Source organism: Asparagus officinalis, chromosome 10 (assembly GCF_001876935.1).
Source record: "Asparagus officinalis chromosome 10, Aspof.V1, whole genome shotgun sequence".
NCBI lineage: Eukaryota > Viridiplantae > Streptophyta > Magnoliopsida > Asparagales > Asparagaceae > Asparagus > Asparagus officinalis.
Genome location: NC_033803.1, coordinates 32,064,354 through 32,081,848, shown reverse-complemented (window position 1 = coordinate 32,081,848; position 17,495 = coordinate 32,064,354).

The following is a 17,495-nucleotide window of genomic DNA, read 5'->3' as shown; positions in this document are numbered from 1 at the left end:
TGCTAACTTGTATATCCAGTCTACTATTCTTTTAATCCGCATATCTTTTGATTTTAGGATATAAACGTGATCCTCAAGCTATGTTTCCCGGATGCTAGATGCCAACTGCGATATGCAAATTTTGAGTACTATTTTGTGGTGTATAAATATATGTGGGTGTTTGATTTGTAAAGTATTGTTCTCAGTTTGTTAGACTGAAAGTAGATAATGAAAGTTATTCTTAATAGTGTTATGTGCTTGTGATATGTGTTTGGTGTTATTATGTGCTGTTTGATGAGGGTTGAATTATTATGCTGGTTGATGAGAGTTGCTATTATGTGCTGGTTCTCAATAATAAAAGTTATGTTCTCAATAGTGTTATGTTCTTAGTGCTATTATGTGCTGGTTGATTAGGGTTGAAATATTTTAATTTCAAGGCTCGTGTTTTAGTCTTGTAAGCTGAAAACTCAAAGGTTTGTAATAGGGTTGAAATATTTTAATTTCAAGGCTCGTGTTTTAGTCTTGTAAGCTGAAAACTCAAAGGTTTGTAAGCTGATTTTGAGGTAATCAAGCAAAGGCTCGTGTTTTAGTCTTGTAAGCTGAAAACTCAAAGGTTTGTAAGCTGATTTTGAGGTAATCAAGCAACTGTCAGTGAATTGAAAAATACAACGTGCGGAACGTAGCTTAACTCATGCATATCCTGTAAGTATAGCATGATACGTTGTAAGTATAGCATGATACGCTGTAAGTATAGCATGATATCCAGTAAGTATAACACGATACGCTGTAAGTATAACATGATATCCAGTAAGTATAGCATGATATATTGTAAGTATAGCATGATATACAGTAAGTATAGCATGATACACTATAAGTATAGCATGATTGTGATGCCCCTGGGTTCACACAAGGCTGCAGTCCAAGGTAAAACCAGAGATGTCAAACCAGCCATGCACCCACACTGTGCATAAACACGTTTCACCAATCACAACAATATCCTCTAGTGAAATCAAATAGAAGTGCAGGTACAAAACAGGCAAAATAAAGGTAATAAATATAATAGACATGATATAGAAGAGATATCTCATAAATAAAAAAGAATCGTGTCTCAACTATAATACATCTGATATCTGAATAATAAAAATATCTCAACATGAATTAACTAAAAATCATACTAATGCACATTGCCTTTACAATATGAAAATAAAACTCTAATGTCTGGATAAAACTCAAAACTACAGTGGAGTCTCTACAAGTAAAAATATGCGACGGCGACTATGCCAGAACTCCGTCACCCTGCGGCTCTCCAAAACTCCGAACTATCGGAAAAGTAATTTAAAAGAAAAAGAACAATAACAAGAGCGTCAGAGCGCTACAACAAGATTACCTCCATCCGTCCCCAGAGGAAGGGATGCTAGATGGAGTGAATGCTCTATCTATTAAGCATAATCTATCTAGATTCATTTTTCCCGTATCTAAGTGGGATTAACATTTAGAAACCTATAACACGAGACATAGTACGTCGAGCGAAATAATCCAAACAAAGAAACACTCATGTATATACCATAAGTCTCAAATTGTAGATATCTAAACATTAATACCGAACTAAGAAAAGACAATCTAATGGAACCAACAATTGAAAATCCACGACACGAGACTAGTACGTCGAGATTAATAATCCAAACAAGGAAACTCTCATATATATATATTATATGTCTCAAGTTGTGAATCTCTAATCATTGATCCTAACTAAGAAGTAAAGAAAGCAGTAAAAGAATTAAGACATCAACTCATAGTATTTATAATATCTTCCACTATCACTGGTGAGATAGAATAAAATACCAACACATAATCTTGTATACTTTTAAAAGCAACGTATCTCAGTCATATAGTTCAGTGATAGGTCGTATTCATAACCGATATCTGCCACACTTAGACTATTAAGTAATTGTCTCAGTGCGATGGACTACCCTGTAGGTATCCTGAACTGTGTACATGACTCATTAGTCTCATCGTAATCTCAGTGCATAACATGAGTGCGGAACGGACTACCAAATAGGCATCCTAGAAATAAGGCTCACGAGCCTCATCGCACCCTAGTGCGGGACGGACAGCTAGATCAAGCCTCCTAAAATCCGACTCAATGGCCTGTACATGTGGAATATCGATACACTATCTCATGTAGTACTGAACTAAGCTCATCAACGATATCCACCTCATATATAAACTGTGTATATCTGGTATGTCAATGCACTATCACATATAGTACTGAGCTATGCTCATCAACGACATCCAACATGTGTATGAACGATATCTAATTCAAATATGATCAAATCAAATCTCATCATAATCCCCTTGGAATTTTCAAATGTGTAACACTACATATTCATGACTATACGTGTAACATCAAGCGGCTCAAAACTCCGCGAACGCATCTCAAAACGGCGCAACACAGCTCCACTAAATGAGCAGGAAAATAGACGGGACTTCTGTTAGTAAAATGAGCATATTTTTATCTAAGAAAACTATTTTTAGAAATGGTTTTCTATTTTAAAAACTAGATTCACACATCTTTCAATTGTCATAAGTTTGGTTCAGTTTGGAGTTCATTTGTTATCTTAAATCTCTAGTTAAATATTATATATGTGCAACAGTTTTTCTACATGATATAATTTTTGTAAAAAGAATATATCTTTCTCTATACAAACTTATTTTAAGAATGGTTTTCTGTTTTATAAACTAGATACATATAGCTTTCATTTGGAACTAGTTTGGTTAAATTTGGAGTTTATTTGCTATCTCAAAATCTCAGTTAAATATTATACAAGTGATGCAGTTTTCTGTAGAAAATATATATTTAGTACATCTCTTAAATTTTTCATATATAAACAAAATTATGAATACCCTAATGATTATGATCATGATACTATCATAAACAGCAAGAAAAGATTACTAATCTAGCATTGGTTTAAGTTTTAACATAAAAAAAATTCTGATTTTTAACATCACAAGTTAAGATTTAAACATGAAAACACATATTAAACATCTAAACTAGTTATTAAGTTAAGATTTAAACATGAAAACACATATTAAACATCTAAACTAGTTATTTAACTATGAGGATGAGTTTGGATGAAGATAACATATTAAACATCTAAACTAGTTATTTAACTATGAGGATGAGTTTGGATGAAGATAATCTTACCTCAAACGTTGTTCTATGCCTCTAAAATAAATAGCAAGCAATCCACGAGCACGAACAACCCGTTCTCCCTTGTCACACGTTGAAGATCTCGTCCTCGTGTCGGTATTGTGCTTCACAAAGCTCCTTGTCACACGTTGAAGATCTCGCCCTCGTGTCGGTATTGTGCTTCACAAAGCTCTCAAAATTCATAAGAAAAAGATCTAGGGTTTTTGAGAGGATAGGGTGGCTGCTAGGGTTTATTGATATGATAAAAGAGAGGAATTTACGTGAAAAATATAGGTATTTATAGAGGCAAACCCGAAACAAACATGTTTGATCCGAACCAAGAAACCTAGTCTGACTAGAAAAACAACTTTCGATATTTTGACTATAACTTTCACGTTTGACCTCAGAATGAGGTGATATAAAATTTGTTGGAAAGCTCTTGCATAGGCTTATAACTTTAGTCTTTTAAGGTTTTTCATATTACAACTGATTAGGTATGTAAAATGCATATACTTTTAACTGGTCGTTTTCCCCATATTCAGGCCCGTGCACATGTGCATGATATCACTTCTATATTCACATATATACATTGAATTGATCTCAAATCAATTCTTAGCATACTCAAACATTAATAAATATTATTTTTTTATAATATAACATATTTATTATTATTTATTATAAAATATTCAATTTTTTTGGGTTTTACAATGATACACTGTAACTATAGCATGATATAATATAAGTATAGCATGATACAATGTAAGTATAGCATGATATCCTGAAAGTATAGCATGATATATGTAATTATAGCATGATGCACTGTAAGTATAGCATGATATCCTGTAAGTATAACATAATACACTATAAGTATAGCATGATATCCTAAAAGTATAACATGATATAATATAAGTATAGCATGATGCACTGTAAGTATAGCATGATATCCTGTAAGTATAGCATGATATACTATAATATATACCATACTTACACTTCATCATGCTATACTTACAGGATATCATGATATACTTACAGTGCATCATGCTATACTTACAGAATATCATGCTATACTTACAAGTCTTGTATTTCATGTTATACTTACAGGTTATCATTCTATACTAAAATCAAATTTAATTAAAATTTCATCATAACAAATTTAATTAAAAATTATGTATTCATGAATAATAATGAGAAATTAATGTGAAATAATCATGTGAAATAACTAATGTGAAATCATAATGTGAAATTAATGAGTGGTTGACTAAAACCTCATTTAACTAACACTTTATCAAATGTAACAAATTTTACTAATTTTTATGACTTCATCAATACAATTGTCATGAATAAATGGAGAAATTAATGTTATAAACTTGATAGTTGAGTAAATTGCAAAATTGTACATTCAATTGCTAAGAAAGTGATGAATATATACCAAAATCAAACCATACACATTAATGATGGATTGATAAGTGGGTGAGGATTAATTAATGGGTTTATAAGAGAAGAATATATTAATGGAGTGAGAGAGGGTAGTTAATTGAGAAATGGAGTAAGAGAAAGGGAGGGGAGAGGGGGGAGAGCGACGGAGAGAGGGAGAGGGGGAGAGCGAGGGGTTCCTGCCTGTTTCTATCCTCTCCCGCGCGCGGGAGAGGAGAGAAACAGGTGGGACCCCCCTTCTCTCTCTATCTCTCTTCATTTTTCTTTAATTTTTAATTTTTTAAAGGGACCCACTTACATGAGATAAAATATGAAAGGCTATAATAAGAATTTAAAAAAAAACTTAGAGGGACCCACATATAAAAGTATTGTATTTTGGAAATTGGGTTTAAAGACAAATACAAAAAGAGAATTGGATATAAAGATACAAGTAATAATGATTGGGTTTATAGGTAAAATTGAGTAAACAAATGAGCCTAGAAATAAAAACACCTAATATTTATCTAATAACTAGTGCATCTGTTATAGGTCTACCTAAATATAGTTAGAACATAGTGAACCAGCTGTTATCATTTTTTTAAAGCAGGTCAATCGTAACTAGGATATTATTAAAAATAATTACAATATATGGAAGGGGGCTATTAATATTTCATAAGGCCCAAAATATGATAAACTTTAATTACATGAATTAGACTATTCCAATTGATGATCTGCTCTATTCATCATAATTTAAACGTCTCAAAACATTTATAAAATAAAAATCATGATGATTAAATACTTCTAATACATATTTTCATTGTCTCTTTGGTTTTTGTGATCACGTGAGTTGGGGGAACGCGGTTTCAAACCGCATGAAGCACAAGCCCACACGGACACAACCAGGCCCACCCGAATCACACCCTCACAAATATATATACGTGAGGGTTTTGTAGGTTTTTGACACAACCAGGCCCACCCGAATCACACCCTCACAAATATATATACGTGAGGGTTTTGTAGGTTTTTTTTAGCAGCAGCAATTGAGGGTGCAAGAGGGCTTGGCTGCGGAACAAAAGCAAAAGCAGAGGAAAAAGTTTGCAGCAGCGGCTGCAGAAGAAAAACACAGAATTCAAGAGGAGATTTTGTGTGTAGGATTTTGTGCTTTTGTAGAGAGAGTTTGTGAGGGATTTGAGAGAGTTTGTTTGAGGGTTTAGATTATGAGTGATTATAAACCCTAGTTGTATTCTCTCCCTCTATTAGTAGATCTCTCCCCCTCCTTACCCCGTGGACGTAGGCAATTTGTCGAACCACGTAAAAATTGGTTGTACTGCTATTTGTGTGATTTGTAATAGCTTTTTAGGTTCCCTCGACGCGCAGTCCTAGAGCTGACGAGAGGAAGAGCTAATATCCCACTTTGATGGGATATTAGCTAGGCTTCAGATTCTTGTTCCCTTTGAGAAACAAGAATTCTTATTGCGACCTATCTCTTGTTGTGCTGCCGAAGTGCTGCCGAAATTTTCGCTGCGCGCAACAAGTGGTATCAGAGCCCAGATTTCAGATCTAGGGTTTTTTTTGGTGGAGGAAGATTCTTGTATGAAGCTTATTTCTTGGTGTTCTCGGCTTCGGTGGAGATAGCATTAGGAGTTGCCGTTGGAGATTTTGCTTTCCTCGTGTGGTTAGGAAATCTATTTGGAATCCAATCTAGGGTTCAATTGGGTGGTTCCTTATTTCTATCAAATTTATTCTTTCTCTACAATTTTGGAGTTAGTTCGCAATGGGAGAATAAGGTGAAAGCAGCAAATCGATGGCGAGTACAATACAAGTTGGTTTTCAGAACACTAAGATTAGTGTGGTGAAGTATGATGGCAAAATCAACTTTGGTTTGTGGATGAACGACGTACAGGATGCGCTTAATGCTCAGAATTTAGAAGAGACCATCATGGTCCACGAGAGGCCACCTAAATATGAAGAGGCGGTATGGGAGAAGATGAATAGGAACGCTTGTGGGGTGATCAGGTCCTGTTTGGAACAGGAGCTGAAATATGATGTGATTGGGGTGACGTCTGCAATGAAGATGTGGAAATTCTCAACAACAAGTATCTCACAAAGAGTGTTGAGAACAGGTTGCACTTACTGCGAAGACTCTTCAGATTTCAGATGTCCAGAGGCACCTCGCTAGCGGCTCATGTGAACAACTACACTAAGTTGTTGTCGGACTTGGCGAATGTTGATGAGAAGATATCGGATGAATACAAGGCGATTATTTTGTTGGGCTCCTTACCGGATGAGGAGTATGATACATTCGTGCTCACTTTGTTGAACGGGAGATCTTCTATCAGTTATAGTGAAGTGACTAACGCTTTGACCAATTATGATTTGAGGAGGAAGGACAAGGAGACTTCTCGTGCTAGCACTTCAGGCGAGGCCTTGTCGACGAGAGGTAGAAGCCCATATCCGAAAGGTGGTAATAGAGGAAGGTCAAAGTCAAGAAGCCGTCACCAATTAGCAAAGAACCAATGTGCATTCTGTAAGGAGCAGAGACATTGGAAGAGAGACTATCCGAAGCTCAAGGAGAAAGAGAATGGCAAGAAAAATGGCCCGAAGGCCAATGAGGTGAATATTGCGAAAGGTGATGATTCCGATGATTCGTGCTTTTCTCTACTGATTACTCCGGAGGTGAACCACGTGGATGCATCAGATTGGATGCTTGATTCCGGTGCTACTTTTCATGTGACCCCTAGGCGAGACTGGTTTGCATCTTTTGAGAAAGTCGACGGGGGCGTTGTTGTCATGGGAAATGATCAATCCTGTGGCGTTTGTGGGATAGGTACCGTACGGATTAGGATGCACGATGGAGTAGTCCGTGAGTTGAAGGAGGTGAGATTTGTTCCTCAACTGAAGAAAAATCTTATCTCAGTTGGAGCTTTGGAGGCGAAAGGATTCAAGGTGACTTTCGAAAACGCTGTAGCGAAGGTTACTAAGGGATCATTGGTGGTGATGAAGGGAGTCCGCAATCGAAATTTGTATTATTTGAAGGGAAGCACCGAGATTGGCCAGGTTGCTTCGGTTATTTCAGAAGCGGACATGAGCAGACTTTGGCACTATAGATTGGGGCACACAGGTGAAAAGTCACTGCAGGCATTGTGCAAGCAGAGACTATTGAAGGGAGCCAAGAGTGGGAAGATTGACTTCTGTGAGCACTATGTTCTTGGCAAGAAGACGAAGGTGAAGTTCGGGACTGCCATTCATCAGACGAGAGGCATCCTGGACTACGTGCATACAGACGTTTGGGGTCCCACCAAGACTGCATTACTTGGTGGTAGACATTGGTTCGTCACTTTTGTAGATGACTATTCTAGGCGTTGTTGGGTGTACACCATGACGAAGAAGAGTGAAGTCCTAGATTTGTTTGTGGAGTGGAAGAAGAGATTGGAACTGCAGACTGGGAGAAAGATCAAGACGTTGCGATCCGACAACGGTGGTGAGTATACTTCTGACCCCTTTCAGCAGCTATGTCGAGACGAGGGCATAGAGAGACACTTCACAGTTAGTCATACACCGCAGCAAAATGGGGTGGCAGAGAGGTTGAATCGGTCTTTACTGGAGAAGATCCGATGCTTATTGTCGCAGAGTGGTTTGGAGAAGATCTTTTGGGCTGAGGCACTTACATATGCGAGCCACCTCATTAATAGGCTGCCTTCATCTGCGATTGAGGGGAAAACCCCTATGGAGATGTGGTCGGGAAAGCCAGCACATGACTATGACCAGCTCAAGGTATTTGGGTGCCCTGCATATTATCATGTTAGAACTGATAAATTGGAACCTCGAGCTAGGAAGGCCATATTTATAGGATTCAAACGTGGTGTCAAGGGATACAAGCTTTGGGATCCAGTTGATAAGAAGATTGTGCTGAGTAGGGACGTCACGTTTGATGAAGCTTCTATCTTGAAGCTTCCCAGCTCTCATCAGGTGGAGAGCGACCCGACGGAGGAGATATCGCAGGTGGTGGAGATCGATGCAGCTCCACATTGTCCAGATGGTACAGTATCCATGCAGGTGCCGACTGAGGTGACGCCAGGCGAGCACGACGATGACACGGAGGATACGAGTACAAATGTGCAGGATCAGGAACCGACGGCTCAGGTTCAGGATTCTATTGCGGCTAGGAGACAGAGGAGAAACATACAGATGCCAGCACGGTATGCCGACACAGTTGCGTATGCACTTCCGGTGGAGAGTATCGATGAGTTAGTGCCTACTACATTCAGAGAGGCCGAGCAGAGTTCGGAGGCTGATTCGTGGCAGGTGGCTATGCAGGAGGAGATGGAATCTCTTCATAAGAACGATACATGGGAGCTTGTTGAGCTTCCAAAGGGGCGGAAGGCAATTGGTTGCAAGTGGGTATACACGAAGAAGGAGGGCATTGAAGGCACTCCGTTGAGATTCAAGGCTAGGTTGGTTGCGAAGGGCTATGCACAGGAGGAAGGTATTGACTATAATGAGGTTTTCTCTCCGGTGGTGAAGCATTCTTCGATTCGGATTTTGCTAGCTTTGGTGGCACAGTATGGTTTAGAGTTAGATCAGTTGGATGTGAAGACGGCATTTCTTCATGGTGATCTTGATGAAGAAATATATATGACTCAGCCATTGGGATTCCGAGCTGCAGGGAAAGATAAGTTGGTTTGCAAACTGAAGAAATCGCTATACGGTTTGAAGCAGTCTCCTCGACAGTGGTATAGGCGATTCTGAGAGTTTGTTTGAGGGTTTAGATTGTGAGTGATTGTAAACCCTAGTTGTATTCTCTCCCTCTATTAGTAGATCTCCCCCCTCCTTGCCCCGTGGATGTAGGCAATTTGCCGAACCACGTAAAAATTGATTGTACTGCTTTTGTGTGATTTTGTAATAGCTTTTAGGTTTCCTCGACGCGCAGTCCTAGAGCTGACGAGAGGAAGAGCTAATATCCCACTTTGATGAGATATTAGGCTTCAGATTCTTGTTCCCTTTAAGAAACAAGAATTCTTATTGCGACCTAACTCTTGTTGTGCTGCCGAAGTGCTGGTGGGTAGGAGATCTATTTGGAATCCGATCTAGGGTTCAGTTGGGTGGTTCCTAATTTCTATCAAATTTGTTCTTTCTCTATAATTTGGAGTTAGTTTGCAATGGGAGAAGAAGGTGAAAGCAGCAAGTCGATGCGAGTACAATACAAGTTGGTTTTCAGAACACTAAAATTAGTGTGGTGAAGTATGACGGCAAAATCAACTTTGGTTTGTGGAATACAAGGCGATTATTTTGTTGGGCTCCTTACCGGATGAGGAGTATGATACATTCGTGCTCACTTTGTTGAACGGGAGATCTTCTATCAGTTATAGTGAAGTGACTAACGCTTTGACCAATTATGATTTGAGGAGGAAGGACAAGGAGACTTCTCGTGCTAGCCACCTAAATATGAAGAGGCGGTATGGGAGAAAATGAATAGGAACGCTTGTGGGGTGATCAGGTCCTGTTTGGAACAGGAGCTGAAATATGATGTGATTGGGGTGACGTCTGCAATGAAGATGTGGGAAATTCTCAATAATAAGTATCTCACAAAGAGTGTTGAGAATAGGTTGCACTTGCTGCGAAGACTCTTCAGATTTCAGATGTCCAGAGGCACCTCGCTAGCATCTCATGTGAACAACTACACTAAGTTGTTGTCGGACTTGGCAAATGTTGATGAGAAGATATCGGATGAGTACAAGGCGATTATTTTGTTGGGCTCCTTACCGGATGAGGAGTATGATACATTCGTGCTCACTTTGTTGAACGGGAGATCTTCTATCAGTTATAGTGAAGTGACTAACGCTTTGACCAATTATGATTTGAGGAGGAAGGACAAGGAGACTTCTCGTGCTAGCACTTCAGGCGAGGCCTTGTCGACGAGAGGTAGAAGCCCATATCCGAAAGGTGGTAATAGAGGAAGGTCAAAGTCAAGAAGCCGTCACCAATTAGCAAAGAACCAATGTGCATTCTGTAAGGAGCAGAGACATTGGAAGAGAGACTATCCGAAGCTCAAGGAGAAAGAGAATGGCAATGAGATTTGTTCCTCAACTGAAGAAAAATCTTATCTCAGTTGGAGCTTTGGAGGCGAAAGGATTCAAGGTGACTTTCGAAAACGCTGTAGCGAAGGTTACTAAGGGATCATTGGTGGTGATGAAGGGAGTCCGCAATCGAAATTTGTATTATTTGAAGGGAATCGCCGAGATTGGCCAGGTTGCTTCGGCTATTTCAGATGCGAACATGAGCAGACTTTAGTACTATAGGTTGGGGCACACAGGTAAAAAGTCACTGCAGGCATTGTGCAAGCAGAGACTATTGAAGGGAGCCAAGAGTGGGAAGATTGACTTCTGTGAGCACTATGTTCTTGGCAAGAAGACGAAGGTGAAGTTCGGGACTGCCATTCATCAGACGAGAGGCATCCTGGACTACGTGCACACAGACGTTTGGGGTCCCACCAAGACTGCATCACTTGGTGGTAGACATTGGTTCGTCACTTTTGTAGATGACTATTCTAGGCGTTGTTGGGTGTACACCATGACGAAGAAGAGTGAAGTCCTAGATTTGTTTGTGGAGTGGAAGAAGAGATTGGAACTGCAGACTGGGAGAAAGATCAAGACGTTGCGATCCGACAACGGCGGCGAGTACACATCAGACCCCTTTCTGCAGCTATGTCGAGACGAGGGCATAGAGAGACACTTCACAGTTAGTCATACATCGCAGCAAAATGGGGTGGCAGAAAGGTTGAATCGGTCTTTACTAGAGAAGATTTGATGCTTATTGTCGCAGAGTGGTTTGGAGAAGATCTTTTGGGCTGAGGCACTTACATATGCGAGCCATCTCATTAATAGGCTGCCTTCATCTGCGATTGAGGGGAAAACCCCTATGGAGATGTGGTCAGAAAAGCCAGCACATGACTATGATCAGCTCAAGGTATTTGGGTGCCCTGCATATTATCATGTTAGAACTGATAAATTAGAACCTCGAGCTAGGAAGGCCATATTTGTAGGATTCAAGCGTGGTGTCAAGGGATACAAGCTTTGGGATCCAGTTGATAAGAATATTATGCTGAGTAGGGACATCACGTTTGATGAAGCTTCTATCTTGAAGCTTCCCAGCTCTCATCAGGTGGAGAGCGACCCGACAGAGGAGATATCGCAGGTGGTGGAGATCGATGTAGCTCCACATTATCCAGATGGTACAGTATCCATGCAAGTGCCGACTGAGGTGACGCCAGGCGAGCACGACGGTGACACGGAGGATACGAGTACAAATATGCAGGATCAGGAATCGACGGCTCAGGTTCAGGATTCTATTGCGGTTCGGAGACAGAGGAGAAACATACAGATGCCAGTACGGTATGCTGACACAATTGTGTATGCACTTCCGGTGGAGAGTATCGATGAGTTGGTACCTACTACATTCAGAGAGGCCGAGCAGAGTTCGGAGGCTGATTCGTGGCAGGTGGCTATGCAGGAGGAGATGGAATCTCTTCATAAGAACGATACATGGGAGCTTGTTGAGCTTCCAAAGGGGCGGAAGGCAATTGGTTGCAAGTGGGTATACACAAAGAAGGAGGGCATTGAGAGCACTCCATTAAGATTCAAAGCTAGGTTGGTTGCGAAGGGCTATGCACAGGAGGAAGGTATTGACTATAATGAGGTTTTCTCTCCGGTGGTGAAGCATTCTTCGATTCGGATTTTGCTAGCTTTGGTGGCACAATATGGTTTGGAGTTAGATCAGTTGGATGTGAAGACGGAATTTCTTCATGGTGATCTTGATGAAGAAATATATATGACTCAGCCATTGGGATTCCGAGCTGCAGGGAAAGAAAAATTAGTTTGCAAACTGAAGAAATCGCTATACGGTTTGAAGCAGTCTCCTCGACAGTGGTATAGGCGATTTGATGGTTTTATGCTTGGTCATTCGTACACTCGGAGCCAGTTTGATCCTTGCGTATATTTTCGCAAGTTGAAAGGAGGTGCGTACATTTATTTGTTGCTCTATGTCGATGACATGTTGGTTGCCTCTATTTTCAGGTCGGCTATAGATGAATTGAAAGTTCAGCTTTCAAATGAGTTTGAGATGAATGACTTGGGTGAGGCGAAGCGCATTCTAGGGATGGAGATCGGCAGAGACAAGAAGAAGGGCAGAATTTGTTTGACACAGGTGGCTTATTTGAAGAAGGTTCTACAGTGATTTTATGTTAGCATGGATATGAAGCCAGTTAGTGTACCATTGGGAGCCCATTTAAAGCTTTCAGCTGGTCTTTCACCGAAGTCAGTTGAAGATAGAGAGTTGATGTCGAAGACTCCATATGCGAGTGCGGTTGGGAGCTTGATGTACGCGATGGTATGTACGAGGCCAGATTTGTCACAGGCGGTAAGCATGGTATCGAGATACATGCACGATCCAGGAGTGGGTCATTTGGATGCTGTGAAATGGATTTTGAGGTATATTCGAGGTACGCTCAATGTTGGTTTGGTTTATGAGCGGGACACTACAGGTGGGCAGCTATGCATTGGTTATGTTGATTCGGATTATGCCAGGGATTTGGATAAGCGCCGGTCTACTACGGGGTATGTGTTTACTTTGACCCGTGCACCGGTGTATTGGAGATGCACCTTACAGTCGACGGTGGCTTTGTCTACGACGGAGGCAGAGTATATGGCTGTTACGGAGGCTGTAAAGGAGGCTATTTGGCTTCGAGGACTTTTAGAGGAACTTGGTATATCGCAGAGGTCCGTCACTATTCATTGTGATAGCATGAGTGCTATCTATTTGGTGAAGAATCAGGTTTTTCATGCGAGAACGAAGCACATTGACGTTCGTTATCACTTCGTTCGGGATGTTCTTGAAGATGGCGATGTGGAGATTGTGAAAGTCCACACGAAGGATAATCCGGTAGATATATTCACTAAGGTGGTTCCGAGCAACAAGTTTGATCATTGTCGAGACTTGTTGCACATTCGTGATTGTTAAGGCCGTTGGCGGCCATTTGGGTGAACTACGTTCGGCTTGATTCCTTGGGCAAGAGGATACTGATAATCACATTTTATTATAATTTTATACCCTCATTATCGATTTTACATGAATAAATATACCATTAATAATTGTTGTTAGCTTAGTTTTCACATAATTGAATAAAAAAAATAAATATTATTAAATGTAAAAACCCCTAAAAATCTCTTTTCTTTATTTTATAGCATTTTAGAAGCCTATGAAGCAAAAGCTTAAAAGAGGAAAATAATCAAAAGCCCAAAATAAGCCAACACAAGCTCATTTTTTTCTCAAATTTGCATAAGGACCGGACTTGGGCATTAAATCAAAAACCGGATTTGTTTAGCTTGTCATGTTTAAAGGATTTTGGACTGCTGGATTTCCATTGGGCCGGACCTCAAGACAAGGACCGAACAAGCTGCTACAAAAATCAAAAAAATCAAATGAGTTGATGGTCCGGTTTTAGCAAGTGGGCTGGAGCCTTGCTTTCGGTTTTGATGAAGCTGCAGAGATTTGATTTTGAAAATCAAATGTGGACTTTGCTGGAGAAGCAAGGACCGGACCATTAAAATGAGCTGAAAATCAAATCGGACTTGGATTTCAACTCAGCTGCTAATGGAGATAGAAGAATGGGCCGGTTGTTTTTGCTTGGACCTTTGCTTTGGAATGAAATGAAAAATTAATTAGTGCTGCAAAATCATGATGGGCCGGTGGACTGCTACACATGGGAATTGTTTTGGATTTGGAAATTATTGTAGTGGGCCGAAATCAAATGCTCATGGACTTGCTGCACTGTTGAATGAAGACCGGACCTGGAATTTAAACTTGGGAAATGAACTTAATTGCTAAAATCACATGGGCCGAAATTAAAATGTGGACTTGGGCTGCCGAAAATTGATTGGATTTTCTTTTGAAAATCAAAGAAATCATATGGGCTAAAGAAGAACCAAAAAGCAAATTCAAAGGTGGAGACTGTTGCTTGGAGCTCAAGACAAATCCAAGGGCTCATATTCATTGAAGATTACTATAAATAGGGGTAGAGAGTGAGGGGTTAGAGGTGTGAAAATTTTGTAAACTCCTTTTGGAGAGAAGGGCTACTCTTAATTGAGAAGGCCTTCCAAAAATTGTAACTTTAGTTGCAATTAATAAAAATAATTTTTTCCTCTTTAAATTTGTCCTTTCTCCTCTTGTTGAATGATGAGGATGGAGATGAAGAGCAATTTGAAGGTTTGCATTTCTTTTCTCTTTTATTTCTTTTTAGTAATTTCTTTATTATTGCTTATTAGTTAGATTTAAATTCATGCTTGTAGTGTAGATTTATTTTCTTGTCTTTTTTATTTCTTTTTGCACTTTAATTTGTAGAGTAGATTTATTTTTCTTGCATTTAATTTCTGCAATTTATTTTGTAGTTTAGATTTTTATTTTCTTTGTAATTAGATTTATTTCTTGTTCATAGTTTAGATTTTTCTTTTCTTTTTATTTTTGTAATTAGTTCTTTTTCTTGTTTTTATTTCTTAAAGATGTGAATTTAATTCTTGTAGGAAGTTTAGAATTATATGAAACTAGTCTAATTTCCTTTATATTGTATGAATTATTCTCTTGTACTTAAAATGTTCATGTTTAGGATAATCAACTAGAGAACTAATCGGTAGAAGAAGAATTTGATAATCTATGCTTATCTTAAATGGTTTGATAGGTTATGCTTATGAATTCTAGGATTATTATCATGTTGTTGTTCTTATCATGAATAGTAATTTTGACTTAGATGATAATTTGATAGGTTACACTTTCCTTAAATGGTTTGATAATCTATGCTTAATAAATCTAAGTTGAAATATGATAAAAAGAGAATAGTTTATATTTTGTAATTAAAATTGGTTAGTTGATTATATTCTAGATTTCTTACCTCTTTTGAATCCTTCATCTTAATTTTCTTAAATTTTCTTTTCATTTTTGGTTTTATTTCTTGATTTTATTAATTCATATTTCTTGCCTTGTGATTTCATTTATTCTTTAATTCTTCCTTCTCTCCTCTAAAATTCAATTTATTATCTTTTGCAAATATTCACAACAATCACTCATCACATTCACACTTATTCTTTATTCCTAATTGTCACGCACAAAATATAAGAACCAAGTTTAATAATCTCTTAAAATCACCTTCTTCGTGGGATCGATATCTTTTTATACTATAACTTGATAAATTGTGCACTTGTAATTTTTGGTACATAATTATGCCGCATCAAGTTTTTGGCGCCGTTGCCGGGGAAGGTGCTAAAATAGGATTTTATTAACTTGATTCTTTAACTTGTGTATTTTTCTTGTGAAGGAACCGCTTGGAGCTTGAAAATCTTGGATTGAAGATCAAGAATTTGGAGCATTGCTTTCGGGTAAGTCTTCTTTCTAGTTTTCAATTCCACCCTCTTTAGCTAGCTTCACAATTAGAGACAATTAGGATTTAAAAAAAAATTATTTTTGTTGACCATAATAAAAATTCATCTTTCACTTGGATATTAACTAACAAGATAATAAATTCAAACAAGAGCTCTCTTCTCACATTTGCTTGTTGTTGACCATAAAAAAAAAGATTTTCTTTTATCATCCTTTTTAGTCGCTTTTAATTTCTAGGGTTGCATTTCATATAGTGTAGGAATTCACCAAAGTGATTGTAGCACTTGATTTGGCACACACTTAAATCATTCTTAAGGGCAAAACCCCAATCAAGATAAGGTAAGGGATTTCATCACCCTTTCCTTAGCCCACAAATCACTAATTCCTCACTTCACAAATCCAAGCCTAATAAAACTCATTAGACGTTGGCCCCTAAGGATTCGAGCTCAATAAGGAACAAGAAATCCTTAAGTGAACGGTTTAAGTTTTCTCAGAATAGTTGGTGTCTAAGGCAAGGTTTAGGGGTTGCGTAAAGCGCTCCGCAAGGAAAGAGGTACTTAATTGATCTTTGATCACCCTCTAGTACTATCCTTACCTGGCTAACTATCTGGGTAAAACTTTGATCTTTTCACTGTAGGAATTTTTGGTTAGGAGCTGGTCTAGTGGAGTTAGGCTAAACCCTGGAGTTAGAGTTGATTGAAAAATGATTGTCTTGATTTGTTTTAGTTAGGATTTTTTTCTTTATCTTCTCATATTAAAAAAAAACTAATTTTCTTTCTTCTTTCCTTTATAAAAAAAAACTAATTTTCTTTCTTTCCTTAAAAGAAAAAAAAAACTAATTTTCTTTCTTTCTTTCCTTAAAAAAAAACTAATTTTCTTTCTTTCCTTAAAAAAAAAATTTGTTTTGGTGTATGCAAATTTGGGTTCGGGATAATTTTCATCGCTTAATCCGTGTTGAACCAATCCAAGAAATGGCAAATCAGCCCGTTCTTCAGGATATGTGTTACCCCACCAGAAATGCAATTCCATCTTGCATAAGACTCCCCGAAGTAAATGGAGCAAATTTCGAGCTTAGACCGCATTTCTAACGCCTCGGCCTAAAAGTATTCACTCTGTGTCATCATACATCGCACCTTCTTCAGTAAGGTACGGTTCAGCCTCTCAGCCACTCCATTCTGTTGCGGTGTCTCTCTAACTGTGAAGTGTCTTCTAATGCCGTGATCCCGGCAAAACTGCAGAAATGGATCACTCTTATACTCTCCACCATTGTCTGAACGAAGAGTCTTCACCTTTCTACCTGTCTGCAGCTCCACTTTCTTCTTCCACTCCACAAATATATCCAGGACCTCATGTTTATGCTTCATGGTATATACCCAATTCCTCCTGGAATAATCATCAATGAAAGTGACGAAATAGTTTGCCCCACCAAGCGATGTGTGCTTAGAAGGGCCCCAAACATCTGTGTGAATGTAGTCTAATATACCTTGGG